This window comes from Bombus huntii, chromosome 1 (genome assembly GCF_024542735.1).
Source record: "Bombus huntii isolate Logan2020A chromosome 1, iyBomHunt1.1, whole genome shotgun sequence".
NCBI lineage: Eukaryota > Metazoa > Arthropoda > Insecta > Hymenoptera > Apidae > Bombus > Bombus huntii.
In genome coordinates this window covers 17,781,606-17,805,372 of record NC_066238.1, presented here as the reverse complement: position 1 = coordinate 17,805,372, position 23,767 = coordinate 17,781,606, and positions in this window count along the sequence as shown.

Sequence of the window (23,767 nt, the reverse complement as noted above, 5' to 3'; positions counted from 1 at the left end):
ACGTAATACCATATAACGTAATACGTTAAAAACGTTATACCATATAACGTAATACGTTATAACGTTATACCATATGACGTAATACCATATAACGTAATACGTTAAAAACGTTATACCATATAACGTAATACGTTTTGACGTAATACCATATAACGTAATACGTTATAACGTTATACCATATAACGTAATACGTTTTGATGTAATACCATATAACGTTATACGTTATAACGTTATACCATATAACGTAATACGTTATAACGTTATACCATATGACGTTATACCATATAAGGTAATACGTTATAACGTTACACCATATAACGTAATACGTTATAACGTAATACCATATAACGTAATACGTTATAACGTTATACCATATAACGTAATACGTTATAACGTAATACCATATAACGTAATACGTTATAACGTTATACCATATGACGTTATAGCATATAACATAATACGTTATAACGTTATACCATATAACGTAATACGTTATAACGTTATACCATATGACGTTATACCATATAAGGTAATACGTTATAACGTTATACCATATAACGTAATACGTTATAACGTAATACCATATAACGTAACACGTTATAACGTTATACCATATAACGTAATACGTTATAACGTTATACCATATGACGTTATACCATATAACGTACTACGTTATGACGTTATACCATATAACGTAATACGTTATATCGTAATACCATACAACGTAATACGTTATAACGTAATACCATGTAACGTAATACGTTATAACGTAATACCATATAACGTAATACGTTATAACGTTATACCATATGACGTAATACCATATAACGTAATACGTTAAAAACGTTATACCATATAACGTAATACGTTTTGACGTAATACCATATAACGTAATACGTTATAACGTTATACCATATAACGTAATACGTTATAACGTAATACGTTATAACGTTTTACCATATAACGTAATACGTTATAACGTAATACCATATAACGTAATACGTTATAACGTTATACCATATGACGTTATACCATATAAGGTCATACGTTATAACGTTATACCATATAACGTAATACGTTATAACGTTATTCCATATAACGTAATACGTCGTGACGTAATACCATATAACGTAATACGTTTTGACGTAATACCATATAACGTAATACGTTATAACGTTATACCATATAACGTAATACGTTATAACGTAATACGTTATAACGTTTTACCATATAACGTAATACGTTATAACGTTATACCATATAAGGTAAAACGTTATAACGTTATACCATATAACGTGTTACGTTATGACGTAATACCATATAACGTAATACGTTATAACGTTATACCATATAACGTAATACGTTATAACGTAATACCATATAACGTAATACGTTATAACGTTATACCATATAACGTAATACGTTATAACGTAATACCATATAACGTAATACGTTAAAAACGTTATACCATATAACGTAATACGTTATGACGTAATACAATATAACGTAATACGTTATAACGTTATACCATATAACGTGTTACGTTATGACGTAATACCATATAACGTAATACGTTATAACGTTATACCATATAACGTAATACGTTATAACGTAATACCATATAACGTAATACGTTATAACGTTATACCATATAACGTAATACGTTATAACGTAATACCATATAACGTAATACGTTATAACGTTATACCATATATCGTAATACGTTATAACGTTATACCATATAACGTAATACGTTATAACGTTATACCATATAAGGTAAAACGTTATAACGTTATACCATATAACGTAATACGTTATGACGTAATACCACATAACGTTATACCATATAACGTAATACGTTATAACGTTATACCATATAACGTAATACGTTATAACGTTATACCATATATCGTAATACGTTATAACGTTATACCATATAACGTAATACGTTATAACGTTATACCATATAAGGTAAAACGTTATAACGTTATACCATATAACGTAATACGTTATGACGTAATACAATATAACGTAATACGTTATAACGTTATACCATATAACGTGTTACGTTATGACGTAATACCATATAACGTAATACGTTATAACGTTATACCATATAACGTAATACGTTATAACGTAATACCATATAACGTAATACGTTATAACGTAATACCATACAACGTAATACGTTATGACGTAATACCATATAACGTAATACGTTATAACGTTATACCATTTGACGTTATGACATATAACGTAATACGTTCTAACGTTGTACCATATAACGTAATACGTTTTGATGTAATACCATATAACGTAATACGTTATAACGTTATACCATATAACGTAATACGTTCTAACGTTATACCATATGACGTTATAGCATATAACGTAATACGTTATAACGTTATACCATATAACGTAATACGTTATAACGTTATACCATATAACGTAATACGTTATAACGTTATACCATATATCGTAATACGTTATAACGTTATACCATATAACGTAATACGTTATAACGTTATACCATATAAGGTAAAACGTTATAACGTTATACCATATAACGTAGTACGTTATGACGTAATACAATATAACGTAATACGTTATAACGTTATACCATATAACGTGTTACGTTATGACGTAATATCATATAACGTAATACGTTATAACGTTATACCATATAACGTAATACGTTATAACGTAATACCATATAACGTAATACGTTATAACGTAATACCATATAACGTAATACGTTATAACGTTATACCATATAACGTAATACGTTTTGATGTAATACCATATAACGTTATACCATATAACGTAATACGTTATAACGTTATGCCATATGACGTTATACCATATAAGGAAATACGTTATAACGTTATACCATATAACGTAATACGTTATAACGTAATACCATATAACGTAATACGTTATAACGTTATACCATATGACGTTATACCATATAACGTATTACGTTATAACGTTATACAATATGACGTAATACATTATAACGTTATACCATATGACGTTGTAGCATATAACGTAATACGTTATAACGTTATACCATATAACGTATTACGTTATAACGTTATACAATATGACGTAATACGTTATAACGTTATACCACATAACGTTATACCATATAACGTAATACGTTATAAAGTTATACCATATAACGTAATACGTTATAACGTAACACCATATAACGTAATACGTTATAACGTTATACCATATGACGTTATACCATATAACGTAATACGTTATAACGTTATACCATATAACGTAATACGTTATAACGTAATACCATATAACGTAATACGTTATAACTTTATACCATATAACGTAATACGTTATAACGTTATACCATATAACGTAATACGTTATAACGTAATACCATATAACGTAATACGTTAAAAACGTTATACCATATAACGTGATACGTTTTGACGTAATATCATATAACGTAATACGTTATAACGTTATACCATATAACGTAATACGTTATAACGTAATACCATATAACGTAATACGTTATAACGTTATACCATATAACGTAATACGTTATAACGTAATACCATATAACGTAATACGTTATAACGTTATACCATATGACGTTATACCATATAAGGTAATACGTTATAACGTTATACCATATAACGTAATACGTTATAACGTTATTCCATATAACGTAATACGTTGTGAGGTAATACCATATAACGTAATACGTTATAACGTGATACCATATAACGTAATACGTTATAACGTTATACCATATGACGTAATACCATATAAGGAAATACGTTATAACGTTATACCACATAACGTTATACCATATAACGTAATACGATATAACGTTATACCATATAACGTAATACGTTATAACGTTATACCATATATCGTAATACGTTATAACGTTATACCATATAACGTAATACGTTATAACGTTATACCATATAACGTAATACGTTATAACGTAATACCATATAACGTAATACGTTATAACGTTATACCACATAACGTTATACCATATAACGTAATACGTTATAACGTTATACCATATAACGTAATACGTTATAACGTTATACCATATATCGTAATACGTTATAACGTTATACCATATAACGTAATACGTTATAACGTTATACCATATAAGGTAAAACGTTATAACGTAATACGTTATGACGTAATACAATATAACGTAATACGTTATAACGTTATACCATACAACGTGTTACGTTATGACGTAATACCATATAACGTAATACGTTATAACGTTATACCATATAACGTAATACGTTATAACGTAATACCATATAACGTAATACGTTCTAACGTTATACCATATAACGTAATACCATATATCGTAATACGTTAAAAACGTTATACCATATAACGTAATACGTTTTGACGTAATACCATATAACGTAATACGTTATAACGTTATACCATATAACGTAATACGTTATAACGTAATACCATATAACGTAATACGTTATAACGTTATACCATATAACGTAATACGTTATAACGTAATAACATATAACGTAATACGTTACAACGTTATACCATATGACGTTATACCATATAAGGTAATACGTTATAACGTTATACCATATAACGTAATACGTTATAACGTTATTCCATATAACGTAATACGTTGTGACGTTATACCATATAACGTAATACGTTATAACGTGATACCATATAACGTAATACGTTATAACGTTATACCATATGACGTAATACCATATAAGGTAATACGTTATAACGTTATACCACATATCGTTATACCATATAACGTAATACGTTATAACGTAATAACATATAACGTAATACGTTACAACGTTATACCATATGACGTTATACCATATAAGGTAATACGTTATAACGTAATACCATATAACGTAATACGTTATAACGTTATACCATATAACGTAATACGTTATAACGTAATAACATATAACGTAATACGTTACAACGTTATACCATATGACGTTATACCATATAAGGTAATACGTTATAACGTTATACCATATAACGTAATACGTTATAACGTTATTCCATATAACGTAATACGTTGTGACGTAATACCATATAACGTAATACGTTACAACGTTATACCATATGACGTTATACCATATAAGGTAATACGTTATAACGTTATACCATATAACGTAATACGTTATAACGTTATTCCATATAACGTAATACGTTGTGACGTAATACCATATAACGTAATACGTTATAACGTTATACCATATAACGTAATACGTTATAACGTAATACCATATAACGTAATACGTTATAACGTTATACCATATAACGTAATACGTTATAACGTAATACCATATAACGTAATACGTTATAACGTAATACCATATAACGTAATACGTTATAACGTTATACCATATAACGTAATACGTTATAACGTTATACCATATAACGTAATACGTTATAACGTAATACCATATAACGTAATACGTTATAACGTTATACTATATAACGTAATACGTTATAACGTTATTCCATATAACGTAATACGTTGTGACGTAATACCATATAACGTAATACGTTACAACGTTATACCATATGACGTTATACCATATAAGGTAATACGTTATAACGTTATACCATATAACGTAATACGTTATAACGTTATTCCATATAACGTAATACGTTGTGACGTAATACCATATAACGTAATACGTTATAACGTTATACCATATAACGTAATACGTTATAACGTAATACAATATAACGTAATACGTTATAACGTTATACCATATAACGTGTTACGTTATGACGTAATACCATATAACGTAATACGTTATAACGTTATACCATATAACGTAATACGTTATAACGTAATACCATATAACGTGATACGTTATAACGTTATACCATATATCGTAATACGTTATAACGTTATACCATATAACGTAATACGTTATAACGTTATACCATATAAGGTAAAACGTTATAACGTTATACCATATAACGTAATACGTTATGACGTAATACAATATAACGTAATACGTTATAACGTTATACCATATAACGTGTTACATTATGACGTAATACCATATAACGTAATACGTTATAACGTTATACCATATAACGTGATACGTTATAACGTAATACCATATAACGTAATACGTTATAACGTTATACCATATAACGTAATACGTTATAACGTAATACCATATAACGTAATACGTTAAAAACGTTATACCATATAACGTAATACGCTATGACGTAATACAATATAACGTAATACGTTATAACGTTATACCATATAACGTGTTACGTTATGACGTAATACCATATAACGTAATACGTTATAACGTTATACCATATAACGTAATACGTTATAACGTAATACCATATAACGTAATACGTTATAACGTTATACCATATAACGTAATACGTTATAACGTAATACCATATAACGTAATACGTTATAACGTTATACCATATATCGTAATTCGTTATAACGTTATACCATATAACGTAATACGTTATAACGTTATACCATATAAGGTAAAACGTTATAACGTTATACCATATAACGTAATACGTTATGACGTAATACCACATAACGTTATACCATATAACGTAATACGTTATAACGTTATACCATATAACGTAATACGTTATAACGTTATACCATATATCGTAATACGTTATAACGTTATACCATATAACGTAATACGTTATAACGTTATACCATATAAGGTAAAACGTTATAACGTTATACCATATAACGTAATACGTTATGACGTAATACAATATAACGTAATACGTTATAACGTTATACCATATAACGTGTTACGTTATGACGTAATACCATATAACGTAATACGTTATAACGTTATACCATATAACGTAATACGTTATAACGTAATACCATATAACGTAATACGTTATAACGTAATACCATACAACGTAATACGTTATGACGTAATACCATATAACGTAATACGTTATAACGTTATACCATTTGACGTTATAACATATAACGTAATACGTTCTAACGTTGTACCATATAACGTAATACGTTTTGATGTAATACCATATAACGTAATACGTTATAACGTTATACCATATAACGTAATACGTTCTAACGTTATACCATATGACGTTATAGCATATAACGTAATACGTTATAACGTTATACCATATAACGTATTACGTTATGACGTAATACCATATAACGTTATACGATTTGATGTAATACCATATAACGTAATACGTTATAACGTTAGACCATATAACGTAATACGTTTTGATGTAATACCATATAACGTTATACCATATAACGTAATACGTTATAACGTTATACCATATGACGTTATACCATATAAGGCAATACGTTATAACGTTATACCATATAACGTAATACGTTATAACGTAATACCATATAACGTAATACGTTATAACGTTATACCATATAACGTAATACGTTATAACGTAATACCATATAACGTAATACGTTATAACGTTATACCATATGACGTTATACCATATAACGTATTACGTTATAACGTTATACAATATGACGTAATACATTATAACGTTATACCACATAACGTTATACCATATAACGTAATACGTTATAACGTTATACCATATAACGTAATACGTTATAACGTTATACCATATAACGTAATACGTTATAACGTAATACCATATAACGTAATACGTTATAACGTTATACCATATAACGTAATACGTTATAACGTAATACCATATAACGTAATACGTTAAAAACGTTATACCATATAACGTAATACGTTTTGACGTAATACCATATAACGTAATACGTTAAAAACGTTATACCATATAACGTAATACGTTTTGACGTAATATCATATAACGTAATACGTTATAACGTTATTCCATATAACGTAATACGTTGTGAGGTAATACCATATAACGTAATACGTTATAACGTGATACCATATAACGTAATACGTTATAACGTTATACCATATGACGTAATACCATATAAGGAAATACGTTATAACGTTATACCACATAACGTTATACCATATAACGTAATACGTTATAACGTTATACCATATAACGTAATACGTTATAACGTTATACCATATAACGTAATACGTTATAACGTTATACCATATAACGTAATACGTTATAACGTTATACCATATAACGTAATACGTTATAACGTAATACGTTATAACGTAATACCATATAACGTAATACGTTAAAAACGTTATACCATATAACGTAATACGTTATAACGTAATACCATATAACGTAATACGTTATAACGTTATACCACATAACGTTATACCATATAACGTAATACGTTATAACGTAATACCATATAACGTAATACGTTATAACGTTATACCATATGACGTTATACCATATAACGTATTACGTTATAACGTTATACAATATGACGTAATACATTATAACGTTATACCATATGACGTTGTAGCATATAACGTAATACGTTATAACGTTATACCATATAACGTATTACGTTATAACGTTATACAATATGACGTAATACATTATAACGTTATACCACATAACGTTATACCATATAACGTAATACGTTATAACGTTATACCATATAACGTAATACGTTATAACGTAACACCATATAACGTAATACGTTATAACGTTATACCATATAACGTAATACGTTATAACGTTATACCATATAACGTAATACGTTATAACGTTATACCATATGACGTTATACCATATAACGTAATACGTTATAACGTTATACCATATAACGTAATACGTTATAACGTAATACCATATAACGTAATACGTTATAACGTTATACCATATAACGTAATACGTTATAACGTTATACCATATAACGTAATACGTTATAACGTAATACCATATAACGTAATACGTTAAAAACGTTATACCATATAACGTAATACGTTTTGACGTAATATCATATAACGTAATACGTTATAACGTTATACCATATAACGTAATACGTTATAACGTAATACCATATAACGTAATACGTTATAACGTTATACCATATAACGTAATACGTTATAACGTAATACCATATAACGTAATACGTTATAACGTTATACCATATGACGTTATACCATATAAGGTAATACGTTATAACGTTATACCATATAACGTAATACGTTATAACGTTATTCCATATAACGTAATACGTTGTGACGTTATACCATATAACGTAATACGTTATAACGTGATACCATATAACGTAATACGTTATAACGTTATACCATATGACGTAATACCATATAAGGTAATACGTTATAACGTTATACCACATATCGTTATACCATATAACGTAATACGTTATTACGTTATACCATATAACGTAATACGTTAAAAACGTTATACCATATAACGTAATACGTTTTGACTTAATACCTTATAACGTAATACGTTATAACGTTATACCATATAACGTAATACGTTATAACGTAATGCCATATAACGTAATACGTTATAACGTTATACCATATAACGTAATACGTTATAACGTAATACCATATAACGTAATACGTTACAACGTTATACCATATGACGTTATACCATATAAGGTAATACGTTATAACGTTATACCATATAACGTAATACGTTATAACGTTATTCCATATAACGTAATACGTTGTGACGTAATACCATATAACGTAATACGTTACAACGTTATACCATATGACGTTATACCATATAAGGTAATACGTTATAACGTTATACCATATAACGTAATACGTTATAACGTTATTCCATATAACGTAATACGTTGTGACGTAATACCATATAACGTAATACGTTATAACGTTATACCATATAACGTAATACGTTATAACGTAATACCATATAACGTAATACGTTATAACGTTATACCATATAACGTAATACGTTATAACGTAATACCATATAACGTAATACGTTATAACGTAATACCATATAACGTAATACGTTATAACGTTATACCATATAACGTAATACGTTATAACGTTATACCATATAACGTAATACGTTATAACGTAATACCATATAACGTAATACGTTATAACGTTATACAATATGACGTAATACGTTATAACGTTATTCCATATAACGTAATACGTTGTGACGTAATACCATATAACGTAATACGTTACAACGTTATACCATATGACGTTATACCATATAAGGTAATACGTTATAACGTTATACCATATAACGTAATACGTTATAACGTTATTCCATATAACGTAACACGTTGTGACGTAATACCATATAACGCAATACGTTATAACGTTATACCATATAACGTAATACGTTATAACGTAATACAATATAACGTAATACGTTATAACGTTATACCATATAACGTGTTACGTTATGACGTAATACCATATAACGTAATACGTTATAACGTTATACCATATAACGTAATACGTTATAACGTAATACCATATAACGTGATACGTTATAACGTTATACCATATATCGTAATACGTTATAACGTTATACCATATAACGTAATACGTTATAACGTTATACCATATAAGGTAAAACGTTATAACGTTATACCATATAACGTAATACGTTATGACGTAATACAATATAACGTAATACGTTATAACGTTATACCATATAACGTGTTACATTATGACGTAATACCATATAACGTAATACGTTATAACGTTATACCATATAACGTAATACGTTATAACGTAATACCATATAACGTAATACGTTATAACGTTATACCATATAACGTAATACGTTATAACGTAATACCATATAACGTAATACGTTAAAAACGTTATACCATATAACGTAATACGTTATGACGTAATACAATATAACGTAATACGTTATAACGTAATACCATATAACGTAATACGTTATAACGTTATACCATATATCGTAATTCGTTATAACGTTATACCATATAACGTAATACGTTATAACGTTATACCATATAAGGTAAAACGTTATAACGTTATACCATATAACGTAATACGTTATGACGTAATACCACATAACGTTATACCATATAACGTAATACGTTATAACGTTATACCATATAACGTAATACGTTATAACGTTATACCATATATCGTAATACGTTATAACGTTATACCATATAACGTAATACGTTATAACGTTATACCATATAAGGTAAAACGTTATAACGTTATACCATATAACGTAATACGTTATGACGTAATACAATATAACGTAATACGTTATAACGTTATACCATATAACGTGTTACGTTATGACATAATACCATATAACGTAATACGTTATAACGTTATACCATATAACGTAATACGTTATAACGTAATACCATATAACGTAATACGTTATAACGTAATACCATACAACGTAATACGTTATGACGTAATACCATATAACGTAATACGTTATAACGTTATACCATTTGACGTTATAACATATAACGTAATACGTTCTAACGTTGTACCATATAACGTAATACGTTTTGATGTAATACCATATAACGTAATACGTTACAACGTTATACCATATAACGTAATACGTTCTAACGTTATACCATATGACGTTATAGCATATAACGTAATACGTTATAACGTTATACCATATAACGTATTACGTTATGACGTAATACCATATAACGTTATACGATTTGATGTAATACCATATAACGTAATACGTTATAACGTTAGACCATATAACGTAATACGTTTTGATGTAATACCATATAACGTTATACCATATAACGTAATACGTTATAACGTTATACCATATGACGTTATACCATATAAGGCAATACGTTATAACGTTATACCATATAACGTAATACGTTATAACGTAATACCATATAACGTAATACGTTATAACGTTATACCATATAACGTAATACGTTATAACGTAATACCATATAACGTAATACGTTATAACGTTATACCATATGACGTTATACCATATAACGTATTACGTTATAACGTTATACAATATGACGTAATACATTATAACGTTATACCACATAACGTTATACCATATAACGTAATACGTTATAACGTTATACCATATAACGTAATACGTTATAACGTTATACCATATAACGTAATACGTTATAACGTAATACCATATGACGTAATACCATATAAGGAAATACGTTATAACGTTATACCACATAACGTTATACCATATAACGTAATACGTTATAACGTTATACCATATAACGTAATACGTTATAACGTTATACCATATAACGTAATACGTTATAACGTAATACCATATAACGTAATACGTTATAACGTTATACCATATGACGTTATACCATATAAGGTAATACGTTATAACGTTATACCATATAACGTAATACGTTATAACGTTATTCCATATAACGTAATACGTTGTGAGGTAATACCATATAACGTAATACGTTATAACGTGATACCATATAACGTAATACGTTATAACGTTATACCATATGACGTAATACCATATAAGGAAATACGTTATAACGTTATACCACATAACGTTATACCATATAACGTAATACGTTATAACGTTATACCATATAACGTAATACGTTATAACGTTATACCATATATCGTAATACGTTATAACGTTATACCATATAACGCAATACGTTATAACGTTATACCATATAAGGTAAAACGTTATAACGTTATACCATATAACGTAATACGTTATAACGTAATACCATGTAACGTAATACGTTAGAACGTTATACCATATAACGTAATACGTTATAACGTAATACCATATAACGTAATACGTTATAACGTTATACCACATAACGTTATACCATATAACGTAATACGTTATAACGTTATACCATATAACGTAATACGTTATAACGTAATACCATATAACGTTATACGTTATAACGTTATACCATATAACGTAATACGTTATAACGTTATACCATATAACGTAATACGTTATAACGTAATACCATATAACGTAATACGTTAAAAACGTTATACCATATAACGTAATACGTTATAACGTAATACCATATAACGTAATACGTTATAACGTTATACCACATAACGTTATACCATATAACGTAATACGTTATAACGTAATACCATATAACGTAATACGTTATAACGTTATACCATATGACGTTATACCATATAACGTATTACGTTATAACGTTATACAATATGACGTAATACATTATAACGTTATACCATATGACGTTGTAGCATATAACGTAATACGTTATAACGTTATACCATATAACGTATTACGTTATAACGTTATACAATATGACGTAATACATTATAACGTTATACCACATAACGTTATACCATATAACGTAATACGTTATAACGTTATACCATATAACGTAATACGTTATAACGTAACACCATATAACGTAATACGTTATAACGTTATACCATATAACGTAATACGTTATAACGTTATACCATATAACGTAATACGTTATAACGTTATACCATATGACGTTATACCATATAACGTAATACGTTATAACGTTATACCATATAACGTAATACGTTATAACGTAATACCATATAACGTAATACGTTATAACGTTATACCATATAACGTAATACGTTATAACGTTATACCATATAACGTAATACGTTATAACGTAATACCATATAACGTAATACGTTAAAAACGTTATACCATATAACGTAATACGTTTTGACGTAATATCATATAACGTAATACGTTATAACGTTATACCATATAACGTAATACGTTATAACGTAATACCATATAACGTAATACGTTATAACGTTATACCATATAACGTAATACGTTATAACGTAATACCATATAACGTAATACGTTATAACGTTATACCATATGACGTTATACCATATAAGGTAATACGTTATAACGTTATACCATATAACGTAATACGTTATAACGTTATTCCATATAACGTAATACGTTGTGAGGTAATACCATATAACGTAATACGTTATAACGTGATACCATATAACGTAATACGTTATAACGTTATACCATATGACGTAATACCATATAAGGAAATACGTTATAACGTTATACCACATAACGTTATAAAATATAACGTAATACGATATAACGTTATACCATATAACGTAATACGTTATAACGTTATACCATATATCGTAATACGTTATAACGTTATACCATATAACGTAATACGTTATAACGTTATACCATATAACGTAATACGTTATAACGTAATACCATATAACGTAATACGTTATAACGTTATACCACATAACGTTATACCATATAACGTAATACGTTATAACGTTATACCATATAACGTAATACGTTATAACGTTATACCATGTATCGTAATACGTTATAACGTTATACCATATAACGTAATACGTTATAACGTTATACCATATAAGGTAAAACGTTATAACGTAATACGTTATGACGTAATACAATATAACGTAATACGTTATAACGTTATACCATACAACGTGTTACGTTATGACGTAATACCATATAACGTAATACGTTATAACGTTATACCATATAACGTAATACGTTATAACGTAATACCATATAACGTAATACGTTCTAACGTTATACCATATAACGTAATACCATATATCGTAATACGTTAAAAACGTTATACCATATAACGTAATACGTTTTGACGTAATACCATATAACGTAATACGTTATAACGTTATACCATATAACGTAATACGTTATAACGTAATACCATATAACGTAATACGTTATAACGTTATACCATATAACGTAATACGTTATAACGTAATAACATATAACGTAATACGTTACAACGTTATACCATATGACGTTATACCATATAAGGTAATACGTTATATCGTTATACCATATAACGTAATACGTTATAACGTTATTCCATATAACGTAATACGTTGTGACGTTATACCATATAACGTAATACGTTATAACGTGATACCATATAACGTAATACGTTATAACGTTATACCATATGACGTACTACCATATAAGGTAATACGTTATAACGTTATACCACATATCGTTATACCATATAACGTAATACGTTATAACGTTATACCATATAACGTAATACGTTACAACGTTATACCATATGACGTTATACCATATAAGGTAATACGTTATAACGTTATACCATATAACGTAATACGTTATAACGTTATTCCATATAACGTAATACGTTGTGACGTAATACCATATAAAGTAATACGTTACAACGTTATACCATATGACGTTATACCATATAAGGTAATACGTTATAACGTTATACCATATAACGTAATACGTTATAACGTTATTCCATATAACGTAATACGTTGTGACGTAATACCATATAACGTAATACGTTATAACGTTATACCATATAACGTAATACGTTATAACGTAATACCATATAACGTAATACGTTATAACGTTATACCATATAACGTAATACGTTATAACGTAATACCATATAACGTAATACGTTATAACGTTATACCATATAACGTAATACGTTATAACGTTATACCATATAACGTAATACGTTATAACGTTATACCATATAACGTAATACGTTATAACGTAATACCATATAACGTAATACGTTATAACGTTATACCATATGACGTAATACCATATAAGGTAATACGTTATAACGTTATACCACATAACGTTATACCATATAACGTAATACGTTATAACGTTATATCATATAACGTAATACGTTATAACGTTATACCATATATCGTAATATGTTATAACGTTATACCATATAACGTAATACGTTATAACGTTATACCATATAAGGTAAAACGTTATAACGTTATACCATATAACGTAATACGTTATGACGTAATACAATATAACGTAATACGTTATAACGTTATACCATATAACGTGTTACGTTATGACGTAATACCATATAACGTAATACGTTATAACGTTATACCATATAACGTAATACGTTATAACGTAATACCATATAACGTAATACGTTATAACGTTATACCATATAACGTAATACGTTATAACGTAATACCATATAACGTAATACGTTAAAAACGTTATACCATATAACGTAATACGTTATAACGTTATACCATATAACGTGATACGTTATAACGTTATACCATATATCGTAATACGTTATAACGTTATACCATATAACGTAATACGTTATAACGTTATACCATATAAGGTAAAACGTTATAACGTTATACCATATAACGTAATACGTTATGACGTAATACAATATAACGTAATAAGTTATAACGTTATACCATATAACGTGTTACGTTATGACGTAATACCATATAACGTAATACGTTAAAAACGTTATACCATATAACGTAATACGTTATGACGTAATACAATATAACGTAATACGTTATAACGTTATACCATATAACGTGTTACGTTATGACGTAATACCATATAACGTAATACGTTATAACGTTATACCATATAACGTAATACGTTATAACGTAATACCATATAACGTAATACGTTATAACGTTATACCATATAACGTAATACGTTATAACGTAATACCATATAACGTAATACGTTATAACGTTATACCATATATCGTAATTCGTTATAACGTTATACCATATAACGTAATACGTTATAACGTTATACCATATAAGGTAAAACGTTATAACGTTATACCATATAACGTAATACGTTATGACGTAATACCACATAACGTTATACCATATAACGTAATACGTTATAACGTTATACCATATAACGTAATACGTTATAACGTTATACCATATATCGTAATACGTTATAACGTTATACCATATAACGTAATACGTTATAACGTTATACCATATAAGGTAAAACGTTATAACGTTATACCATATAACGTAATACGTTATGACGTAATACAATATAACGTAATACGTTATAACGTTATACCATATAACGTGTTACGTTATGACGTAATACCATATAACGTAATACGTTATAACGTTATACCATATAACGTAATACGTTATAACGTAATACCATATAACGTAATACGTTATAACGTAATACCACACAACGTAATACGTTATGACGTAATACCATATAACGTAATACGTTATAACGTTATACCATTTGACGTTATAACATATAACGTAATACGTTCTAACGTTGTACCATATAACGTAATACGTTTTGATGTAATACCATATAACGTAATACGTTATAACGTTATTCCATATAACGTAATACGTTGTGACGTAATACCATATAACGTAATACGTTATAACGTAATACCATATAACGTAATACGTTATAACTTTATACCATATGACGTTATACCATATAACGTATTACGTTATAACGTTATACAATATGACGTAATACATTATAACGTTATACCACATAACGTTATACCATATAACGTAATACGTTATAACGTTATACCATATAACGTAATACGTTATAACGTTATACCATATAACGTAATACGTTATAACGTAATACCATATAACGTAATACGTTATAACGTTATACCATATAACGTAATACGTTATAACGTAATACCATATAACGTAATACGTTAAAAACGTTATACCATATAACGTAATACGTTTTGACGTAATACCATATAACGTAATACGTTAAAAACGTTATACCATATAACGTAATACGTTTTGACGTAATATCATATAACGTAATACGTTATAACGTTATACCATATAACGTAATACGTTATAACGTAATACCATATAACGTAATACGTTATAACGTTATACCATATAACGTAATACGTTATAACGTAATACCATATAACGTAATACGTTATAACGTTATACCATATGACGTTATACCATATAAGGTAATACGTTATAACGTTATACCATATAACGTAATACGTTATAACGTAATACCATATAACGTAATACGTTATAACGTTATACCATATAACGTAATACGTTATAACGTAATACCATATAACGTAATACGTTATAACGTTATACCATATAACGTAATACGTTATAACGTAATACCATATAACGTAATACGTTATAACGTTATACCATATGACGTTATACCATATAAGGTAATACGTTATAACGTTATACCATATAACGTAATACGTTATAACGTAATACCATATAACGTAATACGTTATAACGTTATACCATATATCGTAATACGTTATAACGTTATACCATATAACGTAATACGTTATAACGTTATACCATATAAGGTAAAACGTTATAACGTTATACCATATAACGTAATACGTTATGACGTAATACAATATAACGTAATACGTTATAACGTTGTACCATACAACGTGTTACGTTATGACGTAATACCATATAACGTAATACGTTATAACGTTATACCATATAACGTAATACGTTATAACGTAATACCATATAACGTAATGCGTTCTAACGTTATACCATATAACGTAATACGTTATAACGTAATACCATATAACGTAATACGTTAAAAACGTTATACCATATAACGTAATACGTTTTGACTTAATACCATATAACGTAATACGTTATAACGTTATACCATATAACGTAATACGTTATAACGTAATGCCATATAACGTAATACGTTATAACGTTATACCATATAACGTAATACGTTATAACGTAATACCATATAACGTAATACGTTACAACGTTATACCATATGACGTTATACCATATAAGGTAATACGTTATAACGTTATACCATATAACGTAATACGTTATAACGTTATACCATATAACGTAATACGTTATAACGTTATTCCATATAACGTAATACGTTGTGACGTAATACCATATAACGTAATACGTTATAACGTAATACCATATAACGTAATACGTTAAAAACGTTATACCATATAACGTAATACGTTTTGACTTAATACCATATAACGTAATACGTTATAACGTTATACCATATAACGTAATACGTTATAACGTAATGCCATATAACGTAATACGTTATAACGTTATACCATATAACGTAATACGTTATAACGTAATACCATATAACGTAATACGTTACAACGTTATACCATATGACGTTATACCATATAAGGTAATACGTTATAACGTTATACCATATAACGTAATACGTTATAACGTTATTCCATATAACGCAATACGTTGTGACGTAATACCATATAACGTAATACGTTACAACGTTATACCATATGACGTTATACCATATAAGGTAATACGTTATAACGTTATACCATATAACGTAATACGTTATAACGTTATACCATATAACGTGATACGTTATAACGTTATACCATATATCGTAATACGTTATAACGTTATACCATATAACGTAATACGTTATAACGTTATACCATATAAGGTAAAACGTTATAACGTTATACCATATAACGTAATACGTTATGACGTAATACAATATAACGTAATACGTTATAACGTTATACCATATAACGTGTTACGTTATGACGTAATACCATATAACGTAATACGTTATAACGTTATACCATATAACGTAATACGTTATAACGTAATACCATATAACGTAATACGTTATAACGTTATACCATATAACGTAATACGTTATAACGTAATACCATATAACGTAATACGTTAAAAACGTTATACCATATAACGTAATACGTTATGACGTAATACAATATAACGTAATACGTTATAACGTTACACCATATAACGTGTTACGTTATGACGTAATACCATATAACGTAATACGTTATAACGTTATACCATATAACGTAATACGTTATAACGTAATACCATATAACGTAATACGTTATAACGTTATACCATATAACGTAATACGTTATAACGTAATACCATATAACGTAATACGTTATAACGTTATACCATATATCGTAATTCGTTATAACGTTATACCATATAACGTAATACGTTATAACGTTATACCATATAAGGTAAAACGTTATAACGTTATGCCATATAACGTAATACGTTATGACGTAATACCACATAACGTTATACCATATAACGTAATACGTTATAACGTTATACCATATAACGTAATACGTTATAACGTTATACCATATAAGGTAAAACGTTATAACGTTATACCATATAACGTAATACGTTATGACGTAATACAATATAACGTAATACGTTATAACGTTATACCATATAACGTGTTACGTTATGACGTAATACCACATAACGTAATACGTTATAACGTTATACCATATAACGTAATACGTTATAACGTAATACCATATAACGTAATACGTTATAACGTAATACCATACAACGTAATACGTTATGACGTAATACCATATAACGTAATACGCTATAACGTAATACCATATAACGTAATACGTTATAACGTAATACCATACAACGTAATACGTTATGACGTAATACCATATAACGTAATACGTTATAACGTTATACCATTTGACGTTATAACATATAACGTAATACGTTCTAACGTTGTACCATATAACGTAATACGTTTTGATGTAATACCATATAACGTAATACGTTATAACGTTATACCATATAACGTAATACGTTCTAACGTTATACCATATGACGTTATAGCATATAACGTAATACGTTATAACGTTATACCATATAACGTATTACGTTATGACGTAATACCATATAACGTTATACGATTTGATGTAATACCATATAACGTAATACGTTATAACGTTAGACCATATAACGTAATACGTTTTGATGTAATACCATATAACGTTATACCATATAACGTAATACGTTATAACGTTATACCATATGACGTTATACCATATAAGGTAATACGTTATAACGTTATACCATATAACGTAATACGTTATAACGTAATACCATATAACGTAATACGTTATAACGTTATACCATATGACGTTATACCATATAACGTATTACGTTATAACGTTATACAATATGACGTAATACATTATAACGTTATACCATATGACGTTGTAGCATATAACGTAATACGTTATAACGTTATACCATATAACGTATTACGTTATAACGTTATACAATATGACGTAATACATTATAACGATATACCACATAACGTTATACCATATAACGTAATACGTTATAACGTTATACCATATAACGTAATACGTTATAACGTTATACCATATAACGTAATACGTTATAACGTAATACCATATAACGTAATACGTTATAACGTTATACCATATAATGTAATACGTTATAACGTAGTACCATATAACGTAATACGTTAAAAACGCTATACCATATAACGTAATACGTTTTGACGTAATACCATATAACGTAATACGTAAAAAACGTTATACCATATAACGTAATACGTTTTGACGTAATATCATATAACGTAATACGTTATAACGTTATACCATATAACGTAATACGTTATAACGTAATACCATATAACGTAATACGTTATAACGTTATACCATATAACGTAATACGTTATAACGTAATACCATATAACGTAATACGTTATAACGTTATACCATATGACGTTATAACATATAAGGTAATACGTTATAACGTTATACCATATAACGTAATACGTTATAACGTTATTCCATATAACGTAATACGTTGTGAGGTAATACCATATAACGTAATACGTTATAACGTGATACCATATAGCGTAATACGTTATAACGTTATACCATATGACGTAATACCATATAAGGAAATACGTTATAACGTTATACCACATAACGTTATACCATATAACGTAATACGTTATAACGTTATACCATATAACGTAATACGTTATAACGTTATACCATATATCGTAATACGTTATAACGTTATACCATATAACGCAATACGTTATAACGTTATACCATATAAGGTAAAACGTTATAACGTTATACCATATAACGTAATACGTTATAACGTAATACCATGTAACGTAATACGTTATAACGTTATACCATATAACGTAATACGTTATAACGTAATACCATATAACGTAATACGTTATAACGTTATACCACATAACGTTATACCATATAACGTAATACGTTATAACGTTATACCATATAACGTAATACGTTATAACGTTATACCATATATCGTAATACGTTATAACGTTATACCATATAACGTAATACGTTATAACGTTATACCATATAACGTAATACGTTATAACGTTATACCACATAACGTTATACCATATAACGTAATACGTTATAACGTTATACCATATAACGTAATACGTTATAACGTTATACCATATGACGTTATAGCATATAACGTAATACGTTATAACGTTATACCATATAACGTATTACGTTATGACGTAATACCATATAACGTTATACGATTTGATGTAATACCATATAACGTAATACGTTATAACGTTAGACCATATAACGTAATACGTTTTGATGTAATACCATATAACGTTATACCATATAACGTAATACGTTATAACGTTATACCATATGACGTTATACCATATAAGGTAATACGTTATAACGTTATACCATATAACGTAATACGTTATAACGTAATACCATATAACGTAATACGTTATAACGTTATACCATATGACGTTATACCATATAACGTATTACGTTATAACGTTATACAATATGACGTAATACATTATAACGTTATACCATATGACGTTGTAGCATATAACGTAATACGTTATAACGTTATACCATATAACGTATTACGTTATAACGTTATACAATATGACGTAATACATTATAACGATATACCACATAACGTTATACCATATAACGTAATACGTTATAACGTTATACCATATAACGTAATACGTTATAACGTTATACCATATAACGTAATACGTTATAACGTAATACCATATAACGTAATACGTTATAACGTTATACCATATAACGTAATACGTTATAACGTAATACCATATAACGTAATACGTTAAAAACGTTATACCATATAACGTAATACGTTTTGACGTAATACCATATAACGTAATACGTAAAAAACGTTATACCATATAACGTAATACGTTTTGACGTAATATCATATAACGTAATACGTTATAACGTTATACCATATAACGTAATACGTTATAACGTAATACCATATAACGTAATACGTTATAACGTTATACCATATAACGTAATACGTTATAACGTAATACCATATAACGTAATACGTTATAACGTTATACCATATGTCGTTATACCATATAAGGTAATACGTTATAACGTTATACCATATAACGTAATACGTTATAACGTTATTCCATATAACGTAATACGTTGTGAGGTAATACCATATAACGTAATACGTTATAACGTGATACCATATAACGTAATACGTTATAACGTTATACCATATGACGTAATACCATATAAGGAAATACGTTATAACGTTATACCACATAACGTTATACCATATAACGTAATACGTTATAACGTTATACCATATAACGTAATACGTTATAACGTTATACCATATATCGTAATACGTTATAACGTTATACCATATAACGCAATACGTTATAACGTTATACCATATAAGGTAAAACGTTATAACGTTATACCATATAACGTAATACGTTATAACGTAAAACCATGTAACGTAATACGTTATAACGTTATACCATATAACGTAATACGTTATAACGTAATACCATATAACGTTATAGCATATAACGTAACACGTTATAACGTTATACCATATATCGTAATACGTTATAACGTAATACCATATGACGTTATACCATATAACGTAATACGTTATAACGTTATACCATATAACGTAATACGTTATAACGTAATACCATATAACCTAATACGTTATAACGTTATACC